The following is a 16,050-nucleotide window of genomic DNA, read 5'->3' as shown; positions in this document are numbered from 1 at the left end:
TATACTAAGTGACTGACGATCATATACAGGGTGTTTCATGTCGAATTGATCAAAATTATTCCTCAAATTACATACATACTGTGCGTTGCTAACGCGTATTTATGAAAATACTGAAACCTTAGTATCTCGCTGTATATTAGATCGATATCGATAATACAGAAGATATGCAGTATTTGAATGAATTTTATATAGATTTTTGGCCAATGCAGATCTGTGGAAAATGTGGATCTATGGACAAAGAGGATCTATGTAGATCTACCTACAAGGTGTATCTACGTGCAAAGCGGATCTACCTACAAGGTAGATCTACGGCGCGTACTAGTAATCCACTAAAGCAAAGAACATATTTCAGAGAACTTGCTGATTTTTCCTATTATTTGTAGATAGAGTCGAAGAAAAGCCTTGATGAAAAAAGATATAAAAAAAGGACGGTATTTTCAATTTTCATGGTAAAAAGACGCTTTGATTTTTGAAAAATTAGATTCAGTATGCCGTGTGAATGTCTATAATTATATTTTGGTCGAAGAAACTGCTTTATATAGTTCACAAGTGAAGATAAGGTTAAGTTAGGTTATGCTTTGTATTTCGTCTCACTGATTTCACTACAATTTAATTATAAATAAAGTCGTTCCAATTGTTACATGACTAAACGTGAAATAATGTTTTTCCCGTAGTAACACTAATTGTGTGTAACCCAGTTTGTAATAATAAGCAATGTCGGAATTGGGTTTAAATGATGCTTTGTTTCAAAAAACATTGAAATCCGGTCGATTGAAAAGATTAATGAATTTCACACTCGCTTGCGGCATGTGCATCGAAAGCTCTAGTCCGGTCAATACACTCGATTGAATAAAAACGAGAGACATAATAATGCCATTAGAAATAGAGAAAACAATTGAATTGGAGCCGAGGTACTTTGGTCGATGTTGTGGTCAATGGTGCAACTTTTTTCTCGCTTTTGGTTTGATAGAATATGAAATCGAAAAAATGAGAAATGCACCGACGTCAATTCAGGAGCTTTTGAGCGCTTGTTAGAATTCGTATTCGTATAATTGTTTCATTTCACCAATAATTCCATGACTAATTATTGAATTTATCCAGTATTGTAAATTTGTATTTTATTATACAAGGTTTTCCGATAGGAATTCAAAAGGAAGGAATTCAATTCAAAATGGTAATAATGGCAATACATTTTTCTTGACAAATTTAAAACTGAATTTTCTTTACACGATACAAAAGTACCAGTACGAAAAAAAATGCAAGCACACTAGAGAATATTAATTTGGTGGATGTAAATGTAAAGGAAAATATAAATTTATCTTTCTCAAACAAAAACATGGAGAGTTTTAAGAAAGAATTGGGCTTCAAACCCTTACAAAATTCAACTGGTTCAAGAATTCAAGCCAGTAGACCATCATAAACGTAGTTTATCTTCTAATTTTGCTCTTGAACTACTTGAAAATGAGCAATTTCATCGAATATTTCCCTCCTGTCAAAAATTCTATGTATATGGAGAACAATTGTCGAAAATTACAGCGAATATTTCCCTCCTGTCAAAAATTCTATGTATATGGAAAACAATTATCGAAAATTACAGCGAATATTTCCCTCCTGTCAAAAATTCTATGTATATGGAGAACAATTATTGAAAATTACAGCGATAATTGCATTGTAGGAAGCGAAACAGCACTGCGATAATTGTTCTGTTCATAGATGCATAGTTTCTATGCATCTTACACTGTTCGAATCTATGGCAATTCCATTCTATATCAGTTTGACAAGTGATGTACTGTTTATTCGGGAAATATTAACGAATTACACTCGTGCATCAAAATGACCGGATAATTTCGCATTCCAGCGTGTTTTCTTTGAAAATCTGCATTCGGTCATTTTAACAGAGCCCTCCACCTTCGGTGTCGGGCTCTTTCTCCAAAAATGAAAATGAACTCATGCAGTTTTTATGACAACACGCTGTCATGCAAAATTATCGGTAATTTTGATGCACTTGTGCAATTACTTACGAAAAACTGTATTCAGCGATGAAGATCATTTTTGGTTAAGTAGTTATGTGAAAAAAACAGATTTGCAAAATTTTCAGTGAAACAATCTACACGGAACTGTTGAAACACCGCTACAATTTGAAATGTGCCATGATGAATGGTAAGAATACAAATACTCAAATGAACCTAAAAATATAAATAATTCACGGCGCAAAAAAATTCGAGAATTACAGACATTTGAGCGAAATGGTTGTAGATTATCATTATCGCAAATAAAATTTATAATTGGATTTTCTCTCGACTGAGATATTTCGTGGAATTGAGGAAATAATAAAAACTATTGTTTGGAATTTGCAGTGTTTTTCTGCTGATAATGATCATTATTGCCATATATCGTACTTTTTCCTCAATTCTGAATAATATTTGTTGCGTATTCGTGATACGAAAGTAATAAAATCTAATAATATAGCGGATTGAATGCGTTGAAAATTGATTTATCTTGACGTTTTCTTCCGAAATATTCTCGAATCGTATCACGCTAATAAAATGCATGATTTCATTTTGAAAAATAGCGAATAATTCAATTGCCACAAACACTTGTTGATACGCTTCGTAATTTCTTCCTTGCTAGTAAACACGATAGTGTATTATAAGCGTGGGACATAATTGGACAATCTAACAGACGGTTTTGTTTATATTATTGGGCAGAATGAGAGAAGCATTGTGGGCTCTAAATGAATGCTACGAGAAACAGAAAATATCGATAGCTTTGTGCTTATGAGATCGGCCAATGAACTTTACCAATCATAAGATCTCGATGAACACTTGATTTTCTTTTCATTTTCAAGGAAATGTTCAAATAATGTATCCTATAGCTATAAGAAGGAAAACCAATGTAGAAATGAATTACAAAGTAATGTTGAAATAATTATGGATACAATATTTTTGATAATTTTGAGGCATTTTTTGCATGATACGTTTGGGCTTTCAATTAGGAACATATTTGCCAAATATGAAGAAAATATACCGGGTGGTTCGTTTGATATGGCCTCAGAAAGAAACGGGCAAAATCCATAAAACACCCTATATCTCCGCTACGAAGACAGTAAGACCCAATAAATGGGGTATCTCCAAAACCGCCTTGGTGCCACCTATGCACCTGTGAAGTATTTCCGTTTGCCAATGAAACACCCTGTATAATATTTAAAACACAATGTCATTTTTAACAATTTCGGATTAATTTTTTTTGGAAAACATGCATATAAGTAAGTAAAAAATGTTATCGAGAAGTTGGAAGATCGCTATAATCGCTGTATCGCCCTCGAAGGCAACTATGTTGAATTAATAAAATCGAATTCTGCCAAAAAAATGTGTTTTACTATGGTAGACAGGGGACTTTTCAATTGGCCTGTTACAAAGGGCGGTAGGGCATGCAAAGTTTGCTTCGTAAACTAATTGAAACTATAAACATGTGTTGAAAACATTTGGCATTTCACTGTAACTAGTTTCGAATGTAAAATTGTAGGAGTTTTTTATATGATGAATGTGTAAACATCAGCTTCTAAATAATTCGAAAGCGAAGGAAGTGTTGTTTTCGTCTTTTTGAAATACATAATGATTTGATCCTTCTTTCAATGAGGGTAAGAGGGAATTCTGTTTATATTGGTTGGGCAGCCGTGTGTTATTCATTATACAGACGGCTTAGTGAAGTTTTATTGGAGCGGAGTGGAACAACCTTATGTAAAAATTAAGGATAAAATATAAAATGCGGCCAGCAAACTGGGCCGAATTGCCGCCCCTCAAATAGAGACTGTTTCACCACAAACGCCGGTCCTGGCTTGAACCCAATCGAATGCGATTGTTCTTTATGTTTAAAAATTCAAAATTGAAGACCAAATGTCTTCAATTTTGAAATGAAATGATGGTATCCTGCATCGATTGTGATGAGCTAAGTGTTGTTATGTGTGGCCTACCTACGATTTTTCTGAATAGGTCGTGGAATATGGGCCTGTTTTCCGATCAATAATAACGGGTTTTCCTCTAGAATTTATTTTCTTCGGCAGATATGCAACATTAATTTTAATTTGTAATGATTCCACTTATTCAAATATATTGGATGGTCACACCTTCGTGAAATGGAAGAGTTAATGAATTTCGTCTGAAGCAACACCATATTGCATGAATGAATGAAAATCCCACGGGCTTTTTTCTCATGAGTAGGTTGATGTGCCTTTCTTTTACTCCTATAAGTTGATTATTCCTCATCCGGTGCTTGGTTTCATCTGGAGAATGAATTTGAAATTATGGAGATTAGCTTTATTAAGTAATCACTACTCGCTATTGATAAACATGAAGTTTCTCAACGAATGCGGGCCAAAGACAGCTGACACCTAATATCATTTAAATTGGTCGCAAAAGGTCTCACTTTAACACCAATAAATTTTGGTTTAAAATGACTTGTTATCAAGGGTTCTTCCAATAGCAATGATACATTTTAAAATGGTTATAATGCAAAGTAAAAATTGCATTCATTAGACTTAATTATACTGGGTGATTCACCGGTATGACCTATTAGACGTTTATGGAAAACTAATCATAATCTTCAGCTGAAAATTTGTATGTTGGGGTTTGAGACAATGATCTTTATCCCTAAAATATATCCAGATCTCTACAACTTCCGGTTATACCGGAAACAGACTACTAATCCCTTATTTCAAATGGCACACCCTGTATGTTATTGCATCATTAGATAGCTTTTTTGACGAAAATTGTGGCAATATACCATACCTTGGGTAAAAACTCAACGGTTCATGAGTTGATGGGATTCTTATAAAAAAAAATGCTGGCGACGAGAACCGAGACGAGAACTCAAATTTTTTTCAGTATTTCTGGAAAAAGCTTCTTTCGAAAAAATTGTTTTCTTTTTTGATTCTGCAAATACGTAGTATTAAAAGACTGTTTGCGGTTTGGACCAAAAATGTACAGGATGTTTATAAGATGACCATGAACTTGGACAACTCAAATTAATCAAAATCCAAGAATTAGAACCTATATTTTTTATAATTCAGTCAATTCTACGTACAAAAATAGTGGGGTTACTTGAGCAAACCCTATACCTAACACGAATACTTTAAAGAGTTATCGAGGAAAAACTTTAAATGAGGAAAAACGCAATTTCTAACTGTATGGAGTAGTCTGTGACTTCCGGACAACACAGAAAGAAACTAAAATTCGATGTTTGGATAACTAAATGTTACATTTCATGAATAATAATTAATTTTTCGTTGGGACTGTTGAGAAATTCATAAACCAATACAATTTTCAATTATGAATAATTTATTTCAATTCTTGAAATGTCAAATTTAGTTATGGAAATATCGAATTTTAGTTTTTTTTTTGTTTTCCGGAAGTCACAGTCTACTCCACACATATATAAATTGCGGTTTTTCCTCATTTAAAGTTTCTTCCTCCATAATTCTTAAAGTATTTATTTTAGGTATAGGATTTGCTTAAGAAACCCCTTCTATTTTTGTACGTATAATTGACTGAATTAATAAAAATATGGGTTCTTTTTGAGCTTTGATGAATTTGAGTTTTGATGAATTTGAGTTGTTCAAGTTCATTATCATCTTATAAACATCCTGTACATTTTTGGTCCAAACCGCAAACAGTCTTATAATACTACTTATTTGCAAAATCGGAAATGAAAATGGTTTTTTCGGAAAAAAAGTTTTCTGTAGAATTATTCCAAAAAATGTTAGTCACCTTTTTTTCTAAAAATCTGATTAATTCATGAATCGTTGATTTTTTACCCAAGGTATGGCATATAGCCGAAATTGTCATCAAAAAAGCTATCTAATGACGCAATAATATACTAGGTGTGCCATTTGACCTAAGGCAGTAGCAGTCTGTTTCCAGTATAACCGGAAGTTGTAGAGATCTGGAAATATTTTAGGGAGGAAAATCATTGTCTCAAACCCCAATAATCAAATTTTCAGCTCAAAATTATGATTAGTTTTCCATAAACGTCTAATAGGCCATCCCGGTGAATCACCCTGTATATGCAATTGTTCTTTAACAAAAAACTCGGTGGCATTACAAGGAAGTTCTCGTATAAAAATTACAATACAAATTCGAACAAGCCCACAAAATAACTTTCCACATTTCCCTGATTCCAATTACTGCCTGACCTGAATTCTGAGGCAATATTATTTTCTATAACCCTCTGCTTCCTCTATTCAAGACCCAGATGTTCAATATAAGTACTACCCCCAGCTGTCGATTGCCTTCTTCTGTTGAAAAGAAATATGGTTAGTTAAGAAAAGATTGTCGCGTGGGGTCTATATTACCCTTCATTCTGATTATTGCCTGGCTTGCTCAAAATGGAATATTATTCCTCGTTATAATCCTTCCCAATTAGGTATATAGTTATATACTTGGTTTACCTACTCAAAATATACTTTGAAATTATGACTAAATCAATTTGACTTTCCCTATTAGCAAAGCCTATTGACTTTTTGTTTTTTTTTTCAGTTTCAACTGATTCTGAAATGACAGAACTCTTGTGGAACCTTTTGGCATTTATTCCCAATATAGGTAAGTCACATTTACATCTATAACCAATAATAACCCACCACCTGTGCTATAAAACTTTTTTAAATCGTTAGTACCAAACTTCAACAATGCGTTTCAAAATTTTCATTGTGAATATACATTTGTTGCTGTTAGAATAATAGGTGAAAACGACTTTCGTGTATTGATAAAGCATTGTGAGAACATTGTACAGTTTGTCCCAACCAGAGTGCTCACTGAAAGCATCTCAAAAACTCTACTTTCGTTTTTTTGGATGAAAAAAAAAAGAATTTCGTGTGCTGATAAAATATTGCTTTTCAAAGGAAAAAATACAGTTGAAGCAAAATCTTGGCTTGATGGAGAGTTTCCGGAGCACCAGGAGAATCAATCATCATTGATTGTTATGCTAAGTTTAAACGTGATGAAACGAGCACCAAAGACGGCGAACGCAGTGGACGCCCAAAAGAGGCTGTCACCGACGAACAAAATCAACAGTCAGCTGGCAAGGTTATGGCATCCGTATTCTGGGATGCGGCAGGTATAATATTCATTGATTACCTCCAAAAGGGCCTGACCATCAACAGCGATTATTATATAGCGTTATTGGATCGTTTAAAGGATGAGCATGTTAAAAACGGGCCCATTTGAAGAAAAAAACGTGCTGTTTCATCGAGAAAATGCGCCGTGTCACAAGTCGATGAAAACAATGGCAAAATTGGATGAATTGGGCTTCGAATTACTTCTGCATCCACCGTAATCGCCAGATCTGGTCCCCAGCGACTTTTTCCTGTTCTCAGACCTCAAAAGAATGCTCGCTGGAAAGAAATTTAGCGCCAATGAAGAAGTAATCGCCGAAACGGCGGCCTATTTTGAGGCGAAAGACAAATCGTACTACAAAAATGGTATCGAAAAGTTGGAAGATCGCTATTAGCGCTGTATCTAGGCAACTCGAAGGCAACTATGTTGAATAATAATTTAGCCAAAAAAAAAAGTGTTTTACTATGATAGACCGGGGACTTTTGAATCGGCTGTTATCTGAAAAATGTCTGTTTCAAATATTTTGCTTTATCGCTACATTGATTAACCAATTAATTGAGCATCAAATCCATTCCCAAGTTGTTTGTGAAGCCATCAATATGAAAACGTGCCACTCCAATACAGAAACCTGCATTCGATAAGTTATCCAGCCTCCCGGTGACTGAAATTGATATGTTAGAAGGGTGCACATGAAGTGTTGAAGTATTGAACCAATACCTGGCAATTTCCACTTTTAGATACATCTACGCCCCTGATTTTATAGGCAGCTGAAGGACCCCATTATCACATTTCATCACATCCACCTCTTCTGAGCTGAACGTGATCGTGATTCCGTGCCAGTAGCGGCTCGTCTCGGAAAGATAGAAATGTAAAAAATTCTACTTCTTACTTCTCTCGGACTTTTTTCATACTGAACTCAATTTTTTTATTATGTGAGAATCAATATCTACTTATTTGTTCTGAACTACCCAAGTTCACCGTGTTCAATAAAAAAGTTACCGAATTACCATGAAAGAACTTGTCGACAAAATAATTCTTACACCGCTAACCGATTTTTCGTGGACCTCACAGTTTCGGGGAAATTTGAATTCGAATTTTGGGAAAAAACACTAAAAATTGAATTTCTATCCAAAAATCGTTATATCTCCTAAAATATTTGTCACAGACCCATCAAATAAAAACGTTTTTCAGACATCGAGTTCTGATCTAGAACATAGTGAGGTTTCAAGTGCGTAGCTTATTTCCAGAAGAAATGGCAGCCCCGAGAAATTATCGATTTTTTTTGGTAAAAATTTCGGATTTTTACCTATAATTCGTGAAATTATGGACTAATCGCCGAACTGCAAGCATTTTCGTGATCTACATAAAAGAATTGATCAATTAAAATGTACAAAATTCCCTGTATTTTTTCAATATTAGGTACTATTATATCCGAAAGAATGTCGAGTTTATAATGGGTGTTTTTTTTCGAGGTATATAACTTTAAGTTGGCATTACTGTTCAAGATGGCGACCGATTTAACAGCTGTCAAGTGATTTATTCTCAGTTTGGTTTGGCAATTGATCACGAATAGACTTACGCCTGAACAACGCTTGCAAATAGTGCAATTTTATTTCGAAAATAATGGTTCTGTGCGGAATACGTATCGCGATTTTCATAAGCGAATTTTGTTTAGCGATGAAGCGCACTTCTGGTTGAATGGCTACGTCAACAAACGAAACTGCAGCATTCGGAGTGAAGCTAATCCTCAAGTGTATGTCGAAACACGGTTACATCCAGAAAAACTGACTGTTTGGTGTGCTTTATGGGCTGGTGGAATCATTGGTCCGTACTTCTTCAAAAACGATGATGGCCAGAACGTTACAGTCAATGGTGATCGGTAAAGAGCCATGATTACTAACTTTTTCATTCCTGAATTGAACAACCATGATGTCCAGGAGCTGTGCTTCCAACAAGACGGCGCAACATGTCACACAGCTCGTGCCACAATCGATTTTTTTGAAAGACACGTTTGGTGTAGCCTAATTTCACGTTTTGGACCTGTAAATTGGCCTCCAAGATCTTGTGATTTTACACCGCTAGACTACTTTCTGTGGGGCTATGCGAATAAGCCACAAACCCTTGACCATTTGGAAGACAACATTCGCCGTGTTATTGCCGATATACGGCCACAAATGTTGGAAAAAGTCATTGAAAATTGGACGTTCAGATTGGACTACATCCGAGCCAGCCGTGGCGGTCATATGCCAGAAATCATATTTAAAATGTAATGCCACAAGATTATTTTGCGGATAAATGAAATTCATGTTAATCGAATAATCCATCGTTGTTTTATTGCAATTTAAAGATCTATAGCTCTAAAAAAACACCCTTTAGAAGCTGAAAGTGTTTCCTAGAATGATTTCTATTATCAATAATTAAAATGACAATCAAATGTTCGCTTTGAAAAATTGATGTTATACATCAAGGTGAAGTTTAAAGCTGCAAAAACCATCTGCCCTTCCATGATAAAAATTCTAGAGCCGCCACTGTGCCGTACGAATGGTGAAAGATGTTGCAAACAGCTGCTGCTTGAAAAATCATTCATTGCGCTGCAGCTTTTTCTTTTTTCTTCCAGATTTAGGTTTCGTAGCGATAACAAGCAATTTTGGCATTCACCCTGCCAACAATAGTAGGTAGCATATAATTGGCAAAGTTGAAAAATTCACACTTGCGTTATTTCTTGATCTACCTAACTATCAATTGAAGAGAAGTTCATTAAAAAAAAATGGTGGATTTTACTTTTCTCAGCTTCCTAGTTGAATCGTTAAATTGTAAAAAACTCTTGCTGTTCAACATTGTCGGAAGCAATCTATAATTTCTATTTCGTTGAAAAAATCTGCAATGTATGTTTCCATCAGATACGGTATACAGGGTGGCCACTTTTTCAATGGGATTGTATTGGTAACTTTTAAACCATAAGAATTAGAAGGTCGGTCAAATGGAGAAAAAGTTACATTCATAGAAGCATTGTCAGGCAGTTCAAACAAATCGAGATTATCAGGGCCGGTTATTGAGATATCATAGAAAAAGTAAATTCTGTCGTTTTGATTTTTCCTTTTTTCCCACTTTATTTCAAATATTATCAAAAAATATTTCAGGACTTTTTTATTCGACAGTAAATTATCCTCAATTTGACGTAATCAGATTTTGTATCCAACGTTTCGTACTCCCTGGGACACCCTCAACCTCATTATTTTCAATACGGATCTGCATATTTTATGACACTTTTCGAAATAACTTTTAACGCTGAATTCAACGATATATCATACGATGTCATTCAAAGTTGATTTTCAGGTGATTTTGACCCTTATCCAATTTTCTTTGGGTCGGATCTGTAGTGAATGCAATTTATCAAAAACTGCTGTTAATAAAATAGTCAAGAGACGCGAATTCAATGATTATAAATTTGAATACCAAGCCTTGCAAAACTTATATCGTAATGATATCAAAATAAAGTTCGATTCTGTAATTTGTTTCAATGGAACAAATGACAAATCCAACAATAGTGATTTCTCGCGAGATTGAGAATGTATTGGAAGGTATTCAAGAAGACAAATAAAGCAAAAGTATAAGAAGTGTGGGTTCCGGAACCGTTAAGTGCATTTTACAAAATGTTGGACATTTCGAACACTTACTTCATCCATATTCATTTACTTTCGAATAATCATTCGATTTTTCTTTCATTAAATGATAATTCGTTTAATTATTATGAATTGAAATATGTAAATAATTATTACTTGTTTCTTGATTTGATTCTGATATGTTCCATTTAGTTCAAGATGAGTAGGATGATTTTCTCATCGAAATGTATTGCATGTTGTTAATTAAACTAAAGGTACCTAAATGTAATACAGATCCGACCCAAAGAAATTTGGATAAGGGTCAAAATCACCTGAAAGTCAACTTTGAATGACATTCTATGATATATCGTTGAATTCAGCGTTGAAAGTTATTTCGAAAAGTGTCATAAAATATACAGGTCCGTATTGAAAAAAATGAGGTTGAGGGTGGCCCAGAGAGCACGAAACGTTGGATACGAAATCTGATTACGTCAAATTGAGAACAATTTACTGTCGAATAAAAAATTCCTGTCACATTTTTTGATAATATTTTATATAAAGTGGGAAAAAAAGAAAAATCAAAATGACAGAATTCACTTTCCTTATGATATCTCAATAACCGGCCCTGAAAATCTCGATTTGTTTGAACTGCTTGACAATGCTTCTATGCATGCAACTTTTTCTCCATTTGACCGACCTTCTAACTCTTATGGTTTAAAAGTTACCAATACAATCCCATTGAAAAAGTAGCCACCCTGTATACACTTATTTTCCAAAGACAAGCTAAATTCCGTTCTGTGGGAATTTCTTCTATTTCTATTGGAAAGTCCAATGGTTGCTTTTCTCAATTATCCACGTGATCGAAGTATAGAATTTCACTAAAAAGCCGCTTGTACGCACCAACGTACGCAGGATACCATCCTATACAGGTGTCTAACTGTTCACAGAAAGTAGAATCCGATTGAATTATTGCGTATATTGTGTTTCATGCTGGTATAGAACTCTTACAGAGTCATATATTCAAGATTTATTAGACCCCCCCGAATAAGCACGCGAAATTTTTTATTTTTTTTTCTGTTTCTCATCGATTATGTTATCTTTAAGGACGTTTGAAATTACAGGCTGCTTATCGTCGTCCTGCAAGCAATTGCTATCTACATAAATAGTTTAATTTTACATAAATGATTTTCCAATAGGAATTATACCATTTAATAAGGTTATAATGGCAATCCTGCGTTCTATTTTTTGCTATTTCTTATGTCTTCTGGGTTCAGTAAATTTTACCATTTTATACACGATTCAACAACATTTGGAAATTTCTTCATTAAATTCAGAGCTCATTGGTGAATACTGCGAGAAATTTTGGAAGATTTCATAGACGACATTGTTTCAGTTAACTGACTCACTATGTGTCGTATTTTAGACAAATTTGAAACGCTCAGTACTTGGCACTGGAACTCTTATACCATTTAAAAAAACCCTTTCAAATTTGTCTAAGATACGACGAATCGTGAGTTGATCAACTAAATAATATAATCCATGAATTCTTTTTAAGGTTGAGGATACAATTTCTAAACGTTGTTGCAGCGTGTATCTCTCCATGATTAAATGACATAGACTACTGAGCGTAAATGACATTAGAAATGTCAAAAATTAATACACAGTGTTGCCATTATGACAATTTTAAATTGCATAATTCCTATTAGAAAATCTTATATTTTGTAGTGTTCAACGTTATGAATATTATTTTGCATTTGTTGCATTGATTTGATTATTGTTTCAATATCATGTGAATTGTAATAATAATGAAAATTATAACTCATTAGGAAAAAATGAGGAAACAACTGAAGTGAAGCCGGGATAAAGAGAATTGATCTATTTTTAACAATTCCAATCAGTTTTCAAATTGGAAATGTAAGTTTCAATATTTGAATCAGAGAAACCGATTCTACCAATTTCAGATTTTGCCAATTATTTATAATGACGATGTGGGTGTTCTAATTATTGAGTACAACAAAATCTTCAAAACCATTGGCAATGATGAATATATTTCAGATGTGAAGATACGAATTGCAGTACACATCGACTAGTACAGGGCTGTAGTTGGTGAACAAGATAATTACAGAATTTCTCAAGTGGAACACCCTAATAAAATTATATTGAAAATTGGTGAACGGAAGTCTACAATTCCATATTCTCCGCTACGCTATAATTGAAAACATATTTGAAACTTCATATGTTATTATGTACGTGCATGTTGAAATACATTATACGAATGTTCAATTCACGCTATAGTAATTCTGGCTTCATTCAATGGAATAAGTAACGTAAATGTTTAAATGAAGAAAATAAAATCGCTTCATTCATTATCCACAACTTTTCTCGGCCCCTTTTGAAAATTACCTAACTAAGTACAAGACAAGTTAATTTGTGGAGGAATATCTGTTACTTAAGTACCTATCTAGTTACTAAAATATTTATTTCAAATAAGGTAACTTACATACTTTTCGCTATCTAGGGAAATTTTCGGCCTCTAAAATACTTTTTTAAGTTAGTATCCGAGGTACATGTTAATTTGCGAAACAATAATAGAAGTATTTGACACTAACTTGGATACTTTTTACTGAGTTACTATAAAGTAAATAAGTTATTATAAAGTAATTGAGTTTCTACAAAGTAGGTAAATACATTTTTATAAAGTAATTCAGTTTGTATAATGTAATTAAGTTCTGATTCCATATAGATCGTTCAGAACCGCTGAATATTGAAAGGTAAAAATGAAAAAGTCGATTTGGAAAAAATATTTCCGAAAACCTACAAATTCATGGTATTGAAAATTCAAAAGTTTTACTCTATAAAGTTCTGTAGTCATGAATGAAGAGAATTCAATTGGCAAGCGTGTTAAATCGTGGAGAGCGATTTATGGCATCATCAGAACAGTTCGATATCACCTAATTCAGAAAAATCCACGTTATAGAATAAACTAATTCTAAGTAAAATATTATCAAGAGTACCGATAGCTTCCTCTGACCTTTCAGTTATGCGTTAATTTAAACAGGCATTGTGTTCGATATTTGTTCCGAATGATAAAGGCAGATTGCTGTAGAGAAAACGATCGATCTGAAGCAAGAGGCAATGTCGTCATACTTTCTGACCACCCGTATAACGTCCAGTCCTTGATGAATGACTCGATGTGACACTAACTTACAGACTGGCTGATGTTTTTCATGAAACAATTTTGTCGGTCATTGCTCTTTCAATCCACTTCGCATAAAGAACAAAATGACAATTCAACTTTTTTCTTCGGTCCTTGGAATTGCCATAGACAATCTTGGTAATGCATTGCATAAAAGAACTGAATGAACAAACCGAGCCCAAAGAATTTTCCTGGCTCTGAGTGGCCAATTTGAGAAATTCAACACTATAGTTATAATTTCTCCTATTATCACAAATATAACTGCCAATTTTACACTACGGGTCATAATTTCATCGTAGTTGTATACGGAATGGTCCAGATGTGAGTTCAATCATTTTGGCGTATTAGGCCAATTGAAAAGTCCCCGGTCTAATTCACAAATGGCGGTGCTAGTATTAAACCCATATGATTTTTAGTTAGTACCAGCCTTCAAACGATACGTGTCAAAATTTGACAGCAGTCCGACCATTAGTTTGTGAGATATTGCGTTGTGAGTGTAGCTACTTTCGTTAAAAAAAAGAATTTCATGTGCAGATAAAATATTGCTTTTTGAAGGGAAAAAATCTTGGCTTGATGAAGAGTTACCGGGGGCTGCACCAGGTGTAAGTGCAATAAACCTGAATTTTTGCGTCAATATGTGACAATGGATGGAACATGCCTCCATCATTTCACTCCGAAGTTCAACCGACAGTCAGCTGAGTGGACTGCACTCGATGAACCGAATCCAAAGCGAGGAAAAACACATCAGTCAGCTGGCAAGGTTATGGCATCAGTATTCTGGGATGCGCAAGGTATAATATTCATTGATTACCTCCAAAATGCTAGACCATCAACAGCGATTATTATATAGCGTTATTGGATCGTTTAAAGGATGAAATCTTTAAAAAACGACCGCATTTGGAAAAAAGGTGCTGTTTCATCAAGACAATGCGCCGGGTCACAAATCATTGGAAACAATTGCATGAATTGGGTTTCGAATTGCTTCTGCATCCACCGTATTCGCCAGATCTGGTCCCTAGCAAATTTTTCTTTTTCTCGACCTCAAAAGAATGCTCGCTGGAAAGGAATTCAGCGCCAATGAAGAAGTAATCGCCGAAATTGAGGCCTTTTTTGAAGCGAAGACAAATCGTACAACAAAAATGGCATCGGAAAGTTGGAAGATCGCTATAATTGCAACTATGTTGAATAATAAAATCTAATTTTGCCAAAAAATGTGTTTTATTATGGTAGACCGGGGACTTTTCAATTGGTCTGTTATGTCGTTATGTTTTCAAGAAATGAGTTTATATAATATGAGGTCTTAATTTTAAGCCTCTAAAAAGTCATTAATCTTATTTCCAAGGTATAGAAGTATTGGGTGATATTAAAATTTGAAAAGTTCATCATTGCGAATAAAGTCGAAATACCACAATATTCAAAACATTCATGAAACCTAGACTGTTACATGTGTCATTAAAAATTCATTTACCGAATCATAGCTGAGCAGTACCATTTAAGTAAATGGGATTCTTATATCGGGTTTTGAGCAACGTAAGATTTCTTCAATTCAATGTGTTTACTTAAATCTGCTTAAAACGTCAACTAAATTCATGAAGATATTACCTGGTCATACATTAATTGCTCTCTGTGTCGTAAACAATGATATTCTTATTGTAAACAAGTCGATGTTTTCTGAGAAATAGGAACGGTAACATTACAATGGCAAAATAACGCCACCATATGAGGTAATTAGAATTTTACAATGGGTTCATTTACTTACAGTATAATTCTGTAGGAGGTTAAGTGTGGACGATACTGTTTTACTTATATTGTATACCTATTCGAAATTGATGTCAGAAGATAGGATAGAAATACATACAAAAGCTTTTGAGTCGCTTTTCTGGTATATACAGGGTGTCCCGGGAGTAACTGTACATACTCTTACCAGAGGTAGAGTAGGAATAGGCGAGTACGGGTACCTCTGGTAAGAGTATGTACTGTTACTCCCGGAACACCCTGTATATAACAGAAAAGCGACTCAAAAGCTTTTGCGCCTCCGTTTATATAAATACGTATCTAAGAGATAGGCTAAGTACCACTCTAGAAGCTCAAAAGTTAAAGTTTAATGAGAAATTGGAAAACAAAAATAGCTTCGGTGTCTTCT

At 34.3% G+C, this 16,050-nt stretch overlaps 1 protein-coding gene across 2 annotated transcripts in view; it reads left to right on the top strand.

Annotated features, from left to right (window-relative positions):
• Positions 1-16,050, top strand: part of LOC123686460 (rho GTPase-activating protein 7) — an 89,604-nt gene that overhangs the window by 47,388 nt on the left and 26,166 nt on the right. For both annotated transcript variants that reach the window (XM_045626613.1, XM_045626612.1), the window contains exon 3: positions 6,534-6,596. The gene's annotated coding sequence lies outside the window, so the exon portion shown is untranslated. The remainder of the gene's footprint in view (positions 1-6,533; positions 6,597-16,050) is intronic.

The sequence above is a fragment of the Harmonia axyridis genome, chromosome X, assembly GCF_914767665.1.
Source record: "Harmonia axyridis chromosome X, icHarAxyr1.1, whole genome shotgun sequence".
NCBI classification, from domain to species: domain Eukaryota; kingdom Metazoa; phylum Arthropoda; class Insecta; order Coleoptera; family Coccinellidae; genus Harmonia; species Harmonia axyridis.
The sequence above is the reverse complement of the archived record's forward strand: the minus strand, read 5'-3'. Positions and strand labels throughout refer to the sequence as shown.